This window comes from Ranitomeya variabilis, chromosome 5 (assembly GCF_051348905.1).
Source record: "Ranitomeya variabilis isolate aRanVar5 chromosome 5, aRanVar5.hap1, whole genome shotgun sequence".
Taxonomy (NCBI): domain Eukaryota; kingdom Metazoa; phylum Chordata; class Amphibia; order Anura; family Dendrobatidae; genus Ranitomeya; species Ranitomeya variabilis.
The window spans coordinates 634,035,621-634,054,164 of NC_135236.1; positions in this window are offsets into that span (position 1 = coordinate 634,035,621).

Sequence of the window (18,544 nt, forward strand, 5' to 3'; positions counted from 1 at the left end):
TATAGACAAAATGGCAATTTTTTTGTTTCTTCACAGCCAAATACTTACAGTATATCTCTCGTGAAAAAACTATTCCTAAGCAACTCTGTCCGTTGTTTCTCTGTTAATTCCAGTAGGAATTTATAAATATGTTAATAGCTGGGTGTTACCAGTTGGGAGTATATCTGTACTGGAAATGAAGAATGCAAATCAAATTTGTGTAAAATTTTCGCAATTGACGTGTGATTCAATTCACGCAAATATCCAAAATTGCCCATCAGTCAAGATGAAGGCAATTGTGATGAGACCGACGGGTTTTGCCAATGCCTTGCAGCTATAACATCACAAACTATCTGAAGGTCACTTTGATACTAATAAGGATATGTTTGCATTAAAGAGTTTGAAAGGTGTCTTTCCACAGTCCTAGGCTATCTAGGAGCCCATGCAGACGTCCGTGGATCTCGGTCAAAGCACAGACCGGAATGCACGATCTCTCATTGGGTCTCCTGATCTGAACTTGACAGCCTCAAAGGCATTTATCACCCTGTCAAATTCAGATTGTAAGACCCCCAGACAGTGCACTTCGATTCGTGCTCTGAACTGATTTTCAAATTATTCATAAATATTCAAGATAAATAACAGAGGTGATAACAAATCTGAGTTATGTGAAAAGTTGCTCCAGAATTGTTATTTCTTGGAATTCCATGTGTTTATTGAACTATTTTTTTAACTAAAACAGTGGGAGTAATGATGACTTCTAGTTGCATATGTTATCAGTTTACAACAGACTCGGACTGTCCCAGCGAAGAACAGGAGAATCCTCTATTGGGCCCCTCTGCAGGAGTAAGCTTCTCACCCCCACTCCCAAAATAATGTTCCATTACATTCAATGCATTATGTACATGCAAAGGCAGCATCTCATCATTCATTCAACAAACAAGCCAGGTATTACATAGAGTAACCCATTCAACAAGCAAGCCATGTATTACATAGAATAACATATCAATTTGTGAATGAGGTTAATGGAATATTTTAAAGGGAACCTGTCACCTGAATTTGGCAGGCCCTTTTTTCAGTCCGATGGGTGGTGTTTTCGGGTGTTTTATTCACCCCTTCATTTCCCGCTGGCTGCAATATCGTATTGAAGTTGATTTGCTTTCCTTCATAGAACACGCCTGCGCAAGGCAATATTGCCTTGTGCATGCGCAGTATGCTTTGCCCAACTGCGGACAAAGCCTAAAAGCATTAGTGCGCATGCGCCGATGCACTATGTCCCGGAACACAGCAAAATACTTCCGGGACATAGTGCGCCGGCGCATGCGCACTAATGCTTTTAGGCTTTGTCCGCAGTTGGGCAAAGCATACTGCGTGTGCTCTACGAAGGAAAGCGGCTCAACTTCAAGACGATATTGCGGCCAGCATGCGGCCAGCGGGAAAGGAAGGGGTGAATAAAACACCCAAAAACACCGCCCATCGGACCGAAAAAAGGGCCCGCCAAATTCAGGTGACAGGTTCCCTTTAATGTGGCCGAACAGTGGTCCCAAGAGTCAATGTTACTGGTAGGCCCTTGCCACCCTAGTCCAACAATGGTTTACACTATGGCATGGGAAATTAATCAGGAAACTTTAGATATCCTTAATATTATACAGGCAGCATTTCCCATCTGTGTGCTGTCCACTTTAAAGACAGAATGGCTCACAATATTGGTTTCAATAAGAAATAGTTAAAAATCGTCTCACAAAATAACCCTTAAAATATATCGTTACTGATAAAGGATATATTTCAAGGGATGTTTGGTAAGGCAGCTCACGTCCCATACAATTCAATGGAGCTACTCACATCCTTTTCTTATCGGAAGCTCGTACGTGTCCTATTCTGGTTTCTTAAAGCCTATAGGGCTCCATTCAAAATGGATGGAATACAAACATTCTCCATATGCTAACCTTTTTTCACACATCTATTTTTCACGTCACAACTAGAAGTGCATAACCATCAACTGTGCATTACCATGTTCTTTAGTAAAGAAGTGTGGCACTGATTGGATTGTGTACAGGCCCACCCGCTATTAGCAACACCCAGTTGCCAAATTATTTATATTTTTCCAGGTAGAATAACAGAGGAACAGCACAACACAGATTAATATGAAAGGATGCTGCAGAATTGCAATTTCCAAGGAGAATCCAAGACTTTGGTAAGATACTCAAGTGCATAAGACTTCTTTAACCCCTTCACCACCTTAGGTTTTTCCGTTTTTGAGTTTTGTTATTTCTTGCTCCCCTTTTTCGCAGACCGAAACTTTTCTTTTTTCTTCAATATGGCCATAGGAGAGCTTGTTTTTTGCTGGTCAAGTTGTACATTTGACAGACACCATTGGTTTTGACATATACAGTATTATACTGGTAAATGGGAAAAAATGTCAAAGTGCGGTGAAATTGCAAAAAAAGTGCAATTCCACAATGTTTTTTTATTTTTCTATTTTACCATGTTCACTAACTGCTGAAACTGACCTGCCATTATGATTCTCCAGATCATTACGAGTTTGTAGCTACCCAACATGTCTTGTTTCTTTTTTAATTAAGTGGTGAAAAAAAAATACAAACTTTCTTAAAAGTAAAAATTAAAAAGTCGCCATTTTCCAAAACCCGTAGCGTCTCCATTTTTCATGATTTGGGATTGGGTGAGGGTTTCTTTTTTGTGCACTGAGCTGACGTTTACTGATCGGATTAATTATTTTTATATATTGATAGATCGGCTGATTCTGAACTCCAAGATTCCAAATATGTGTTGTTGTTTTTTTCATTATTGTTTTTTTTTAATGGGGCGAATGGGGGGCGATTTCAACTTTTATATTTTTTTAATTAATTTATTATTTTTAAAAGCATTTTTTTTTTTTTTTTACTTGCTTCAATAGTCTTCATGGGAGACTAGAAGCTGCCATCTTCTGATCGCCTGTGCTACAGAGAGCAGAGCTTCAGCCCTGCTCTATGTAGCTAACATGAGTACTAGCTATCTGGCAATGACATCAACAGGGGTCATACCAACCCATCGGCAATCTGCAGTCATGTGACCCTGGTGCTGTTGGGTGGGATTATTTATACACTTCCGGCGCAAGCGTTGTCAGACATTGACAACGGCATTTACCATGTTAACAGCCGCGGGTGGATCTCGAGTCCATCTGCGACAGGCAAGGACACATGATAGCTGATCAGATCAGCTGTCATGTGCCAAAAAAGTTGCAGGCTCACCATCGGAGCCCAAAACACTAATTTGCAGTTTTCTGTGTGCACTGTGTATAGGCAGAAAGCCTCCAATCAGAGGCGGAAGTGGAGTTATACACAGCTCATGATTATGGAGGACTGCATGGCAGGAGGTTTACTAGTCCTCTAGTGATGATCCCCTGGTGATGAGACAATAATTTTATCAAAACTACAGCAAACAGCCCAGTAAGTGATACATAGTTGGAATCAGGTTCCCTGTCTATACATTATTCTGTTCTCAGATTAGGTGGAAAAAACCTGCTAACAGAATCCCTTTAAGCAACATTCTGAAAAAAAGCACCATCTGCATTTCACAGAAGAAACAAATCCTAGAAAGTGAGATTCTCTCTTCAGAGACTTTCTGTTCTGTAGTGAAGGAAAAGTCTCACCAGGATAATTACAGGTTGAATGCATATTAAGTCTAAACATTAAATACAGGTGATCTTCAAAAGAAGCGGAAAGGGGACTGATAAACAACCACAGGATATCACATTTTTTCTTCTCTTGCCAATGATTATCAGTGAACAGAAGAAGTTCTGAACATATGTTCACCAGGCCCTGAGATATAAGACTGTGGAAGGTTTGATTTTTTAGATTTTTGCTTGTTCTGCTTCATTAACTGCACATTTACTTTAATCTATCTTGTCATTTGCATTGGATTGATTTACACAAAAAAGACATCTAAGTAAAAAGAAATACAAATTCTTACATTTTAAATTTTATCTTCTGCTTACTAGTCGAAAATCTGTAGTATCCTGTGAAGTTAACTCTATCCTCTTTGGAATTTTATCACCCTTGAAAAGATTCCCAGGCTTTTTAAATATATATACATAGACAGTTGAAACCAGAAGTTTCCATGCACTATATAAAAAGACACATCTGCATGTTTTTCTCAATACCTGACATGAAATCAGAAAAAACCTTTCCCGTTTTAGGTCAGTTAGGATTACCATAATTATTAATATTTACCAAATGCCAGAATAATGAGAGAGAATGTTTTAAGACATTTTTATTACTTACTGCAAAGTAAAAAGTTTCCATACCTTTCTTTAGTTTTTGGTACCATTGCCCTTAAACTGAAGGACTTGGGTCAAACATTTGGTATCTCCTTCCACAAGCTTCTCACAATAGTTAGTAGGAATTTGGGCCCATTCCTCCTGACAACACTGGTGTAACTGATCCAAGTGTTTAGGTCGCTTTGCTCACACCGGCCTTTTCAGCTTCACCCATAAATTTTCAATAGGATTGAGAACAGGGCTTTTTAATGGCCACTCCAAAACATTGGCTTTGTTTTCCTTCAACCACTTTGTTACCGTTTTGGCAGTATGCTTCAGGTCATTCTCCATTTGGAAGACCCATTTACGTCCAAACTTTAATTTCCTGGCTGATGTCTTCTTGGGATGTTGCTTTAATACAGTATTGCCACATAATCTTCTTTTCTCATGATGCCAACTATTTTGTGAAGTGCTGCAGCAAAACAACCCCACAACATGATGCTGCCACCACTTTGTTTCACAGTTGGGATGGTGTTCTTAGGCTTCCAATTTTCTCCCCTTTTTCTCCAAATGTAGTGATGGTCATTATGCCCAAAAAGTTCAATTTTAATTTCATCAGACCACAGGACATGTCTCCAAAAATTAGGATCTTTGTTCATGTGCATTTACAAACATTAATCTGGCTTTATAATGTTAATATTGGAGTAATGGCTTCTTCCTGGCAGAGTGGCCTTTCAGCCCATGTTGATACAGTGCACGTTCACTGTGGATAATCTTTCCAGTTTCTGCCATCATCTTCACAAGGTCTTTTGCTTTTGTCTTTGAATTGATTTGCACATGTCGGACCAAAGCACATTAATCTCTGGGACACAGAACCCATCTCCTTCCTGAGCAGTATGATGGCTGGACATTCCCATCTTGTTTGTACTTGCATATAATTGTTTGCACAGATGTACGAGGTGCCTTCAGGTATCTTGAAATTGTACCCAAGGATGAGCCAGACTTTTGCAAGGCCACATTTCTCTTCCTGATATATTGGCTGATTTATTTAGACTTTCCCATGATGCTACACAAAGAAGCAGTGTGTTTCAGGTTTGCATTAAAATGCATCCACATTTGTGTCTTTAATTAACTCAGCTATTGCTAAAAAAGCTATCAGAAACTTCCAAACACATGACATCATCATGTGGGTAGTCCATAATTGATTAAAGGCATAGTAATCTTAGTGTATGTAAACTTTTGACTTTGCAGTAAGTAAAAAAATGCCTTAAAACATTATCTCTCTCTCTCTCATTAAAAGGTAAGAGACTTTTTCAAGTCTATGTTTTTACTCTCCTCACTTCCTTTATTTCAAACATACAACATACAGTAAGTTTCCCGTGATAATGGCTAGAAATATTCTGCACTGACATCCTGCTGAGCATTTGCTTTCGCAGTTATTCCCATCAATAAGATAGGTGATGGTATCACTTATTGATTGCTGGGGGTCCCACCTCTGGAGGCCTCCTGATCCTAAAGATATAGAGGTTTTAGCAAGGCACAGTTTTTTCCAGATTAATACAAGGGACCTGGGTTCATAAGAAGGAAGCTGTCCATGTTGCTGAATGACTTCCATTTAGGGCAGATGCAAATGGCAGATAGTAGATTCTCTCATCCAACAGAATTGTGCAAATGACACTATGATCAGACTTTGATCAGAGTTCGATCAGAGTGTCAGCATAGTGTAATCTGATTCTTTCAGATGAAAGAATCGGAGCACACTGTGAGGAGAAGACGGAGACCAAAATGTCTCTATGTTCTCCATTCTGTGACTTCATGGAAATCAGATTGCACTCAGATGTCATCCAAGTGCAGCCCGATGATTTCCATGCACTCATTGAATTGCATGGCTGAGTGCAATCCGAATATCAGATCAAACTGTGGCATGCAGCCATTTTTACCTCGGACAGACTGCGTCCGAGGAAAAAGTCGGACATGTGCACGGCCCCATAGACTAACATTGGTCCTGGAGCGATCCCATGTTTTATTGGATCGCAATTTGGCCGATAATATGGTCGTCTGCACAAGCCCTTATAAAGAGTGAGTAAACGCTGCTATTTTTATACTCTGGGGTACCTCACCAATAGATTAATTATTATTATAGCGCCTTTCATTCCATGGCACTTTATATGTGAAAAAAGGTACACATGATAAAAAACAAGTACAACAATCTTGAACAAAACAAGAGGAGAGAGAACTCATCATGTGAGGGCTCACAGTCTACAAGGGATGGGTGAGGATACAGTAGGTGAGGGTAGAGCTGGTCGTGTAGCAGTATGGTGGAATGAGGGTTACTACAGGTTGTACACTTGTTGAAAGAGGTAGGTTTTCTGGTTCCTTTTGAAAGATTCCACGGTAGGCGAGAGTCTGATATGTTGGGATAGAGAGTTCCAGAGAAGGGGGGATCCGATGCGTGGAAAAAATCTAGTATGCGATTATAGGAAGAGGAGAAAAGAGGGGAGTAGAAAACGAGATCTTGTGAGGATCACAAGTTGCGTGCAGATAAGTATCGAGAACTATATGGAAGGGACATGTTTTGTATGGCTTTGTATGGCAAGGTTAGGGTTTTAAACTGGAGTCTCTGGGTAATGGGAAGCTAGTGAAGGGATTGACAGAGAGGAGAGTCCAGGGAATAGAGGGGAGATAGGTGGATTAATCGGTCAGTGAAGTTTAGGATAGATTGGAGGGGTGAGAGTGTTAGAGGTGAGGCCACAAAGCAGGAGATTGCAGTAGTCGAGGTGGGAGATGATGAAGGCATCTTTGAATTGTAGTTGGCAGGAAGTTGAAAGGGCATGAATATGTGGTTTGAAGGTGAGATTAGAGTCAAGGGTTACTGGGTACTGGGGAGAGTGAGCAGCGATTGACTTAGGTGATACTTAAAGCCTTGGGGCTCTATGAGCTGTCCCAGGCCAAAGGTGTAGATGGAGAATAGCAGGGGTCCTAGAACTGAACCTTGCAGGACATCGACAGATTGGGGGCAAGATGAGGAGGTGGTGTGTGAGTGGGAAATGTTGAATGTCCGGTTTGTTACTTATGAAGAGATCAAAGATAGGGCCAAGTCTATAATGCGAAGAGATGAGAGAATCTATAGTAAGAGGGAATAATCCACTGTGTCGTAAGGAAAGGAAAGTTCCAGGTGGAGTAGGACAGAGTAGTGTCACTTGGATTCGGCAGTTAGTAGGTCATTGGTGACTTTAGTCAGGGTTCATCAAATTATATAAATACCCCTAAAATATAACTTTTATCTAACAATATTTAGAGAAAAGTAATTCTGTAACCCTGACTTTAGTCAGAGCAGTTTCAGTGGAATGATGTGGTCGAAAGCAGGATTGCAAGTGGAAAGAGAGTGGGATGAGAATGAGGGGAGGTGGGAGAACAGCTCTAAAGAAACTTGTTTCAGTAGTTTTGAGGCATAGTGGAGTAGTGATATGGGGCAATAGTAAGACAGAGAGAATGGATCAAATGATGGCTTTTTGAGGATGGAATTATCGAGGCATGTTTGAAGCATAAGGGGAAGACACCAGTAGTGACAGGTTGAAGAGATGGTTTAGGGTTGGGATGAAGACTGTGGTGAGGTTTGGGATGAGGTGGGATGGGATAGGGTCAAGTGCACAGGTGGTGAGTAGTGTTGAGCATTCCGATACCGCAAGTATCGGGTATCGGCCGATACTTGCGGTATCGGAATTCCGATACCGGGATTCCGATACTTGCCGCGTATCGGATACCGGAATCGGAAGTTCCCAGATTCAAAATTCCGAAATTCAGCCAATGAGAATGATTCCAAGTGTGGGCACATCCTGTTTAGCATGGAGGGCATGAAACTACTGGCAAGGCTGTGATTGGCTGCTGAAATGATGTCATGCTGCAGTTTAAAAGTCGCTGGCGCCATTTTGCGATCACTCTGCTGTGAATTCAGTTAGTGACAGGACGCTGTTTGCTGACTGAGGGACAGTTTAGAGATAGCGATTTGCTTCTTTGTGCTTTCCAAAGGCTAATTTAGCAACCGCTGTGTTCACCTACTATTCACCTTGCTTTTGCCTTGTAGCGCTGTTTTCACAGCGATCTGCAAGGTCTGTGTGTGTGTGTGTGTGTGTGTGAGTGCAGCCCACTCTCTAGTCTGAGTGCAGCCACATAGGCCATCCATAGCTGGTTGTATTCAGTTCAGGGAGGGTGGTTCATTGCCTCATACTGTTCTTTTTTTTTTTTTTTTTTCAAGTAGTGTAGTCTGCTGCTAATTTATTCAAAAAAATCCTATTAGTGTCTTTCCACCCGTCTCCAGCTAATTTGTGGAAAAACACTACATAGGATAAAGTAGAGGAGGGTTTTTGGGCCTTGCAGCGCCGTTTACGGCTGTCTGCACGGTCTCCGTGTGACTGCAGCTCGCCCTGTAGTCTGTGAGCAGCCGTAGCCTGGTTGTCTCCAGCTCAGGGTTGTTCACTGCGTCATACCGCCAAATCAATTTTAATTTTTTTTCAAGTAGTGTAGTCTGCTGCTAATTAATTTAAAAAAATCCTATTAGTGTCTTTCCACCCGTCTCCAGCTAATTTGTGGAAAAACACTACATAGGATAAAGTAGAGGAGGGTTTTTGGGCCTTGCAGCGCCGTTTACGGCTGTCTGCACGGTCTCCGTGTGACTGCAGCTCGCCCTGTAGTCTGTGAGCAGCCGTAGCCTGGTTGTCTCCAGCTCAGGGTTGTTCACTGCGTCATACCGCCAAATCAATTTTAATTTTTTTTCAAGTAGTGTAGTCTGCTGCTAATTAATTTAAAAAAATCCTATTAGTGTCTTTCCACCCGTCTCCAGCTAATTTGTGGAAAAACACTACATAGGATAAAGTAGAGGAGGGTTTTTGGGCCTTGCAGCGCCGTTTACGGCTGTCTGCATGGTCTCCGTGTGACTGCAGCTCGCCCTGTAGTCTGTGAGCAGCCGTAGCCTGGTTGTCTCCAGCTCAGGGTTGTTCACTGCGTCATACCGCCAAATCAATTTTAATTTTTTTTCAAGTAGTGTAGTCTGCTGCTAATTAATTTAAAAAAATCCTATTAGTGTCTTTCCACCCGTCTCCAGCTAATTTGTGGAAAAACACTACATAGGATAACGTAGAGGAGGGTTTTTGGGCCTTGCAGCGCCGTTTACGTCTGTCTGCACGGTCTCCGTGTGACTGCAGCTCTATCTGTTGTCAGTTCAGCCCCCAAAAAAGAAATAAATAATAAAGTTCACCAAACACACCAGTTACACCACTTTACATTTCTGTAGGCCACATTAGCTCATATTAAAGTCTAGTCCACACTTTAGAAAATTAGTGTTTCTTATACCTGTTAGGAGGAGTTGCTCAGGAATAAGCACACAAATCCGTTAGTACTTTTCTGCTTATCTTTATCAGTCAACCAAGATGAAGAAGGCAGTGAGTAAGGCACGTGGGCGTGGGCGTGGGCGCGGAGCAGGGAGGGGACGTGGGGATTCTGTGCCTGCTGCGGGCACCGGTGACTCATCAGCACCCACTTTCACCAGGCAACAGTCGTTCATGCGCAGCTTTGTGTCAGAGCGCCGTACACCGCTGCTGCGTGAAGAACAAATTGAAGCCGTTGTTGGATGGATGGCAGCTAATGCATCAACTTCAATTAGTGCCACATCCTCTCAGACACAGAGCACTGGAGAGCAGCCATCTGTCTCTTCACCACCTGCCAAATTGCCCAGGCAGACAGAGAGCCCAGGACAGGAGCCGTCTCTACTTCTGTTCTCTGAATCTCTTGGCTTGGAAACAGGGGGCCAGCCAAGCAGCATTGGAGAAATGGAAGAAGAGGCAGGGTGCAGTGATGCCCAACAGCTTTTTCTGTCTTCCTCTGAAGAGGCGGGTGGGCCAGTGGCTCCGGTCACCACATCGCAGGCCGCATCAGCTGATGATGACACTCAGGTGCCACTTACTGGTGCATGCTCTGCTGCTGAGACTACCCAGGAGGAGCAGTTGGGGGCAGAGGGTAGTGTAGATGATGAGGTCCTCGACCCATCTTGGCGTGAGGGACAGGAAGGTGGTGGGAGCAGCTCTGAGGAAGAGATTCCCCGTACGGCCCAAAGAGGGAGAGGGAGGGGGAAGACTGCGGATCCTGCAGCCTCCGCTTTGGCACCCGTTAGGAGCATGTCTCTTCCAAAAGCCAAAAAGGGCGCTCCCAAGACTTGCAGTGCCTGGTCCTTTTTTGACACAGTTGCAGATGACATTTGCTATGTCAGATGCAACGTGTGTCATCAAAAAGTCAAAAGAGGGAAAAATGTCAGCAACCTCAATACCTCCAACATGTGGAAACATGTGCGCAACAGGCACCCGGCGGAGTTAGAAAAACACACTGAAGAGGTAGGCCAACCAACAGCGGCAGCTACCACCTCTTCAGCTCGTGTTGCCTCTTCCTCTAGCTCACACGCAGCTGGTTCGGCTTCCTCCCAGGATCGCCGTGGAAGAACCTCTGGCCCTGTTGTCCAGAGACCCGCTGTAATTCCACCCGCAGCGCCACTTTCCCAGTCATCCACACACTCCCAGCCCAGTCTACAGCCATCGGTAGTACAGGCATGGGAGAAAAGGCGGCCTTTCTCGTCAAACCACCCACGAGCACAGGCTCTGACTGCAGGCATTGCCAAACTTCTGTCACTGGAAATGCTGTCATTCAGGCTGGTGGAGACTGACAGCTTCCGTGACTTGATGTCATTGGCAGTCCCACAGTACAATGTGCCCAGCCGCTTTTACTTCAGCAGGCAAGCCGTCCCTGCCCTGCACAAGCATGTGGAGGGACACATAAAACACGCGCTACTGAACGCCGTCAGTAGCAAGGTCCACCTCACCACCGATGCGTGGACCAGTCAACATGGACAGGGGCGATACCTTTCCCTCACTGCCCATTGGGTTAATGTTGTTGAGCCAGGTACAGACCGTGCGAGTGGCGCAGGACGTGTCCTGCCCACTCCAAGGATTGCAGGAATCCATTCTGTACGCATTGACTCCTCCTCTTACACCAGTTCCTCAGAATCATCGCTGCAGGAGCCGTCACAGTCCACCTCCACATGGACCTGTGATGAACGTGTACCTGTTACGACCGACATGAGCACAGCCGTGGCCAAACGTCAACAGGCCGTGTTGAAATTAATTTTTTTGGGGAATCGTAGCCACACAGCGCAGGAGCTCTGGAATGCCATCAAGCAGGAGAGCGATGTGTGGTTTGTGCCAGCGAATCTCCAGCCAGGCATGGTAGTGTGTGATAATGGCCGAAATCTGGTGGCAGCTCTGGGCCTCGGCAACCTCACTCACATCCCATGTCTGGCACATGTGCTCAATTTGGTCGTGCAGAGCTTTTTGAGGGACTATCCGGATCTTGATGCACTGCTGCACAAGGTCCGCCTAGAGTGTGCTCACTTGCGGCGTTCCAGCACGGCAAAAGCGCGCATTGCGGCTCTGCAGCGCCGACACCGCCTGCCGGAACATCGCATCATATGTGACCTACCTACCAGGTGGAATTCCACGTTACATATGTTGGAGCGGTTGTGTGAGCAGCAGCAAGCTGTAATGGAGTACCAGCTGCTTCAGGCGCAAAAAAGTCGCAGTCAGCGCCGTACAGACTTCACAACCACAGAGTGGGCCACTATGAATGACGTCTGCCAGGTTTTGCGTCCCTTTGATTATTCCACGCGGATGGCGAGTGCAGATGATGCACTAGTCAGCATGACTGTCCCCCTTATCTGCCTGCTTGAAAAATCACTGCAAGCGCTAAGGGATGATGTTGTGGAAGAGGTGGAGGATGAGGATTCACCATTTCCATCATCTTCTGGACAGTCAGCGCCACGTGGTTCCTCACAAACGCGTAGGCAGGGGACAGTTTGTGAGGAGGATGAGGAGGAGTCAATGGAGGAGGAAGACGTCCGTCCAGAGGAGGGAGTTACCGAATTGTCCAGTACTCAGTGTGTACAGCGAGGGTGGGGTGATGACGAGCGGGCAGAGATCACGCCTCCAGCAGGGGACAGCGTTTCTTGGGCAGTTGGCAGTCTGCAGCACATGGTGGATTACATGCTGCAGTGCCTGAGAAACGACCGCCGCATCGCCCACATTCTCAACATGTCTGATTATTGGGTGTTCACCCTCCTCGATCCTCGCTACCGGGACAACGTAGAAAGCCTCATCACACCGTTGAACCGGGAGCGAAAAATGCGGGAGTACCAAGACACACTGGTCAATTCCATCATCTTCTCCATTCCAACTGAGAGAAGTGCTGCTAGTGCATTACAAAGCAGCTCAGTGCGTCCAGGCAGTGGAGGAGGCTCTGCACAAAGAGGGAGCAGAAGCAGTGCCTCTGCCCAAGGCAAGACCAGTATGGCCCAACTGTGGCACAGTTTTCTGTGCCCCCCACAAAAGTCTACACCATCACAGACGGCTCCAGTCAGCAGGAGGCAACGGTTCCGTCAGATGGTGACAGACTACATGTCTTGCCCTCTTGCTGTACTCCCAGACGGCTCTTCCCCTTTCAAGTTTTGGGTCTCAAAGCTGGATACATGGCCAGAGCTAAGCCAGTATGCATTGGAGGTGCTGTCTTGCCCTGCGGCCAGTGTATTATCGGAACGTGTCTTTAGTGCTGCAGGTGGTGTACTAACTGACCGTCGCATGCGACTATCCTTCGATAACGTTGACCGGCTTACTTTCCTGAAAATGAACAAGGCCTGGATCTCGCAGGAATTTGCCACTCCTCCTCCTGATTAAATAATTAGGTCACTGTATACGTTATCCAGGTCTCCTGTTGTGTTCATCTTTCTACCACCTGAACTTAAATTCCTGGGCTCCAACACCGCCAGTTGAGGCTCAGAAGTGCCGTCTGCACAGTCAAAACATACGACCCAGTGTTATTGGGTTTCAGTAACGTCAGCTGATCCCCAGCTGTGTAGCCGGCAATGTGTCATGCGACCACCACGCTGACACAACAACTGAAATGTAAGGGAATCTGTCCCCCCCCCCCCCAAGGCGTTTGTTACTGAAAGAGCCACCTTGTGCAGCAGTAATGCTGCACAAGGAAAAGGTAGCTATTTTTGTTTAGCTCCTTGCACACGCAGAACTTAACACTTATAAAATGTGTCCACTGATACCGTAAAACCGTCCCGGAGGTGGGACTTTCCTTCGTAATGTGACGCAGCACAGCCGTCATTCCTACCCCCCCGGCGCCGCGCACCGGCTCCTCAGCGTTGTTTGATTCCGTCCCGGAGCCTGCGCTGTTATGTTATCCCGTGGCCAGGCACACTTAGCGCTGCCCGTCTTCTGGCATCATTTGGTGTCAGGATGGCTGCGCCTGTGCGGCCGTGCTGGCAGGTAGCCCGCCTCGCAGTGTCTTCTGATTTAATCCCACTGGGGGCCTGGGATCCATGGACATGCGCAGTGCATATCTGAACCTCCACCTCTCACTCATTTCCCTATGGCTTCTTCAGACTGTTCGGTGTCAGCTGGTCCCTAATAGCATGCCACGGCCGTGACACCGCACAGTCTTAAGAAGCCGTAGGGAGGGGAGTGAGAGGCGAGGATATGCACTGCGCATGTCCATGGATCCCAGGCCCCCAGTGGGATTAAATCAGAAGACACTGCGAGGCGGGCTCTCTGCCAGCGCGGCCGCACAGGCGCAGCCATCCTGACACCAAATGATGCCAGAAGACGGGCAGCGCTAAGTGTGCCTGGCCACGGGATAACATAACAGCGCAGGCTCCGGGACGGAATAAAACAACGCTGAGGAGCCGGTGCGCGGCGCCGGGGGGGTAGGAATGACGGCTGTGCTGCGTCACATTACGAAGGAAAGTCCCACCTCCGGGACGGTTTTACGGTTGCAGGGGACACATTTTATAAGTGTTTAGTTCTGTGTTTGCAAGGAGCATGATGAAAAGAGCCACCTTTTCCTTTTGCATCTTTTGTGCTGCACAAGCTGGCTCTTTCAGCTACAAACGCCTTGGGGGGGGGTTAAAGGTTCCCTTTCGACTTTCTCAGGCTTCGGCCTACATTGTGTTCCTCTGCTTTTCCACCTGCCCCTGGGCTCCAACACCGCCAGTTGCCGTCCAGAAGTGCTGTACGCACAGTCAACAGTCCCTCCTCTGTTATTGGGGTTCAGTAACGTCAGCTGTTCCCCTGCTGTGTGTGTGGCAATCCCTCCTACCTCCTCCAACCTCCTCCTCCTCCACCTGCCCCTGGGCTCCAACACCGCCAGTTGCCGTCCAGAAGTGCTGTACGCACAGTCAACAGTCCCTCCTCTGTTATTGGGGTTCAGTAACGTCAGCTGTTCCCCTGCTGTGTGTGTGGCAATCCCTCCTACCTCCTCCAACCTCCTCCTCCTCCACCTGCCCCTGGGCTCCAACACCGCCAGTTGCCATCCAGAAGTGCTGTACGCACAGTCAACAGTCCCTCCTCTGTTATTGGGGTTCAGTAACGTCAGCTGTTCCCCTGCTGTGTGTGTGGCAATCCCTCCTACCTCCTCCAACCTCCTCCTCCTCCACCTGCCCCTGGGCTCCAACACCGCCAGTTGCCGTCCAGAAGTGCTGTACGCACAGTCAACAGTCCCTCCTCTGTTATTGGGGTTCAGTAACGTCAGCTGTTCCCCTGCTGTGTGTGTGGCAATCCCTCCTACCTCCTCCAACCTCCTCCTCCTCCACCTGCCCCTGGGCTCCAACACCGCCAGTTGCCGTCCAGAAGTGCTGTACGCACAGTCAACAGTCCCTCCTCTGTTATTGGGGTTCAGTAACGTCAGCTGTTCCCCTGCTGTGTGTGTGGCAATCCCTCCTACCTCCTCCAACCTCCTCCTCCTCCACCTGCCCCTGGGCTCCAACACCGCCAGTTGCCGTCCAGAAGTGCTGTACGCACAGTCAACAGTCCCTCCTCTGTTATTGGGGTTCAGTAACGTCAGCTGTTCCCCTGCTGTGTGTGTGGCAATCCCTCCTACCTCCTCCAACCTCCTCCTCCTCCACCTGCCCCTGGGCTCCAACACCGCCAGTTGCCGTCCAGAAGTGCTGTACGCACAGTCAACAGTCCCTCCTCTGTTATTGGGGTTCAGTAACGTCAGCTGTTCCCCTGCTGTGTGTGTGGCAATCCCTCCTACCTCCTCCAACCTCCTCCTCCTCCACCTGCCCCTGGGCTCCAACACCGCCAGTTGCCGTCCAGAAGTGCTGTACGCACAGTCAACAGTCCCTCCTCTGTTATTGGGGTTCAGTAACGTCAGCTGTTCCCCTGCTGTGTGTGTGGCAATCCCTCCTACCTCCTCCAACCTCCTCCTCCTCCACCTGCCCCTGGGCTCCAACACCGCCAGTTGCCGTCCAGAAGTGCTGTACGCACAGTCAACAGTCCCTCCTCTGTTATTGGGGTTCAGTAACGTCAGCTGTTCCCCTGCTGTGTGTGTGGCAATCCCTCCTACCTCCTCCAACCTCCTCCTCCTCCACCTGCCCCTGGGCTCCAACACCGCCAGTTGCCGTCCAGAAGTGCTGTACGCACAGTCAACAGTCCCTCCTCTGTTATTGGGGTTCAGTAACGTCAGCTGTTCCCCTGCTGTGTGTGTGGCAATCCCTCCTACCTCCTCCAACCTCCTCCTCCTCCACCTGCCCCTGGGCTCCAACACCGCCAGTTGCCGTCCAGAAGTGCTGTACGCACAGTCAACAGTCCCTCCTCTGTTATTGGGGTTCAGTAACGTCAGCTGTTCCCCTGCTGTGTGTGTGGCAATCCCTCCTACCTCCTCCAACCTCCTCCTCCTCCACCTGCCCCTGGGCTCCAACACCGCCAGTTGCCGTCCAGAAGTGCTGTACGCACAGTCAACAGTCCCTCCTCTGTTATTGGGGTTCAGTAACGTCAGCTGTTCCCCTGCTGTGTGTGTGGCAATCCCTCCTACCTCCTCCAACCTCCTCCTCCTCCACCTGCCCCTGGGCTCCAACACCGCCAGTTGCCGTCCAGAAGTGCTGTACGCACAGTCAACAGTCCCTCCTCTGTTATTGGGGTTCAGTAACGTCAGCTGTTCCCCTGCTGTGTGTGTGGCAATCCCTCCTACCTCCTCCAACCTCCTCCTCCTCCACCTGCCCCTGGGCTCCAACACCGCCAGTTGCCGTCCAGAAGTGCTGTACGCACAGTCAACAGTCCCTCCTCTGTTATTGGGGTTCAGTAACGTCAGCTGTTCCCCTGCTGTGTGTGTGGCAATCCCTCCTACCTCCTCCAACCTCCTCCTCCTCCACCTGCCCCTGGGCTCCAACACCGCCAGTTGCCGTCCAGAAGTGCTGTACGCACAGTCAACAGTCCCTCCTCTGTTATTGGGGTTCAGTAACGTCAGCTGTTCCCCTGCTGTGTGTGTGGCAATCCCTCCTACCTCCTCCAACCTCCTCCTCCTCCACCTGCCCCTGGGCTCCAACACCGCCAGTTGCCGTCCAGAAGTGCTGTACGCACAGAGCCAAACACCTCGCCAATGTGTTAGTGGGGTTCAGCACCGCCAGCTGTTCCCCTGCTGTGTATACGGCAACGTGTACTGCGACCGCCACGCAGGCACAACAAGTTAAATTTAAGGGAACCTGTCCCCCCCCCCCCAGGCGTTTGTTACTGAAGGAGCCACCTTGTGCAGCAGTAATGATGCAAAGGGAAAAAGTGCCTCTTTTCGTGGTGCTCCTTGCAGATGCTGAACCTAACACTTATGAAATGTGTCCCCTCACAGCGTTCAACCGTCCGGTAGGTGGAACTTTCCTTTGTCATGTGACGCAGCACAGCCGTCATTTTTACCCCCTTGTCGCCGTGCGCCGCCTCCTCAGCGTTGTTTGAATCTGTCCCGGAGCCTGCGCTGTTAGGTTACCCCTTGGCCATGCACACATTTTGCGCTGCCCGTCTTCTGACATCATTTGCTGTCAGGCTGGCTGCGCCTGTGCGGGTGCGCTGTCCGAGATTCAGCCTCGCGGTGTCGTCTAATGTAATCCCACCGCGGGCCTGGGATCCGTGTCCATGCGCAGTGCATATCCTCGCCTCTCACTCCCCTCCCTACGGCTTCTAAAGACTGTTCGGTGTCAGCTGATCCCTAATAGCATGCCACGGCCGTGACACCGCACAGTCTTAAGAAGCCGTAGGGAGGGGAGTGAGAGGCGAGGATATGCACTGCGCATGGACACGGATCCCAGGCCCGCGGTGGGATTACATTAGACGACACCGCGAGGCTGAATCTCGGACAGCGCACCCGCACAGGCGCAGCCAGCCTGACAGCAAATGATGTCAGAAGACGGGCAGCGCAAAATGTGTGCATGGCCAAGGGGTAACCTAACAGCGCAGGCTCCGGGACAGATTCAAACAACGCTGAGGAGGCGGCGCACGGCGACAAGGGGGTAAAAATGACGGCTGTGCTGCGTCACATGACAAAGGAAAGTTCCACCTACCGGACGGTTGAACGCTGTGAGGGGACACATTTCATAAGTGTTAGGTTCAGCATCTGCAAGGACCATAATTAAAAGAGCTAAGTTTACCTTTTCCAGCATTAGTGCTGTACACGATGGCTCTTCCAGCTACAAACGCCTGGGGGGGGGGTTAAAGGTTTCCTTTCAACTTGCTCCAGTGCAGGCTTCGGCCTACACTCCGCTCCCCCTGCTCCTCCTGCTGACCCTGGGCTCTAACACCGCCAGTTGGGGCCCAGATGTGCTAGCTGCACAGAGAAAAACACCTCGCCAATGTGTCAGTGGGGTTCAGCACCGCCAGCTGTTCCCCTGCTGTGCAGCCGGCAACGTGTCCTGCAACAGCCACGCAGGCACAACAGACCCAAAGCTGCCGCCAGTGCAGGCTTTGGCCTACACTCTGCTCCCTCTCCTCCTCCTGCTGACCCCGGGCTCCAACACCGCCAGTTGGGGCCCGGTACTGCTAGCTGCACAGAGAAAAACACCTCGCCAATGTGTCAGTGGGGTTCAGCACCGCCAGCTGTTCCCCTGCTGTGCAGCCGGCATCGTGTCCTGCAAAAGCCACGCAGACACCAGAACTGAAATTGAAGGGAACCTGTCCCCCCTCCCCCAGGCGTTTGTACGTTTTTAAGGCCACCTTGTACAGCGGTAATGCTGCATGTGTGCAAGGTGGCTCATAAACGTATTCTCCTCGCACATGTGGAACGGAAAACACGTCTAAAATGTGTCCTCTGTGTGACCATTTAACCGTCCCGGTGGTGTGACTTTCCTTTGTAATGACACGCTGCAACCCCCTTGGTAGCGCTGCCCGTCTTCTGGCATCATTGTTTGGCTGCCTGCGCCTCTGCGGCCGCCCTGACCCACACAACGCCCCT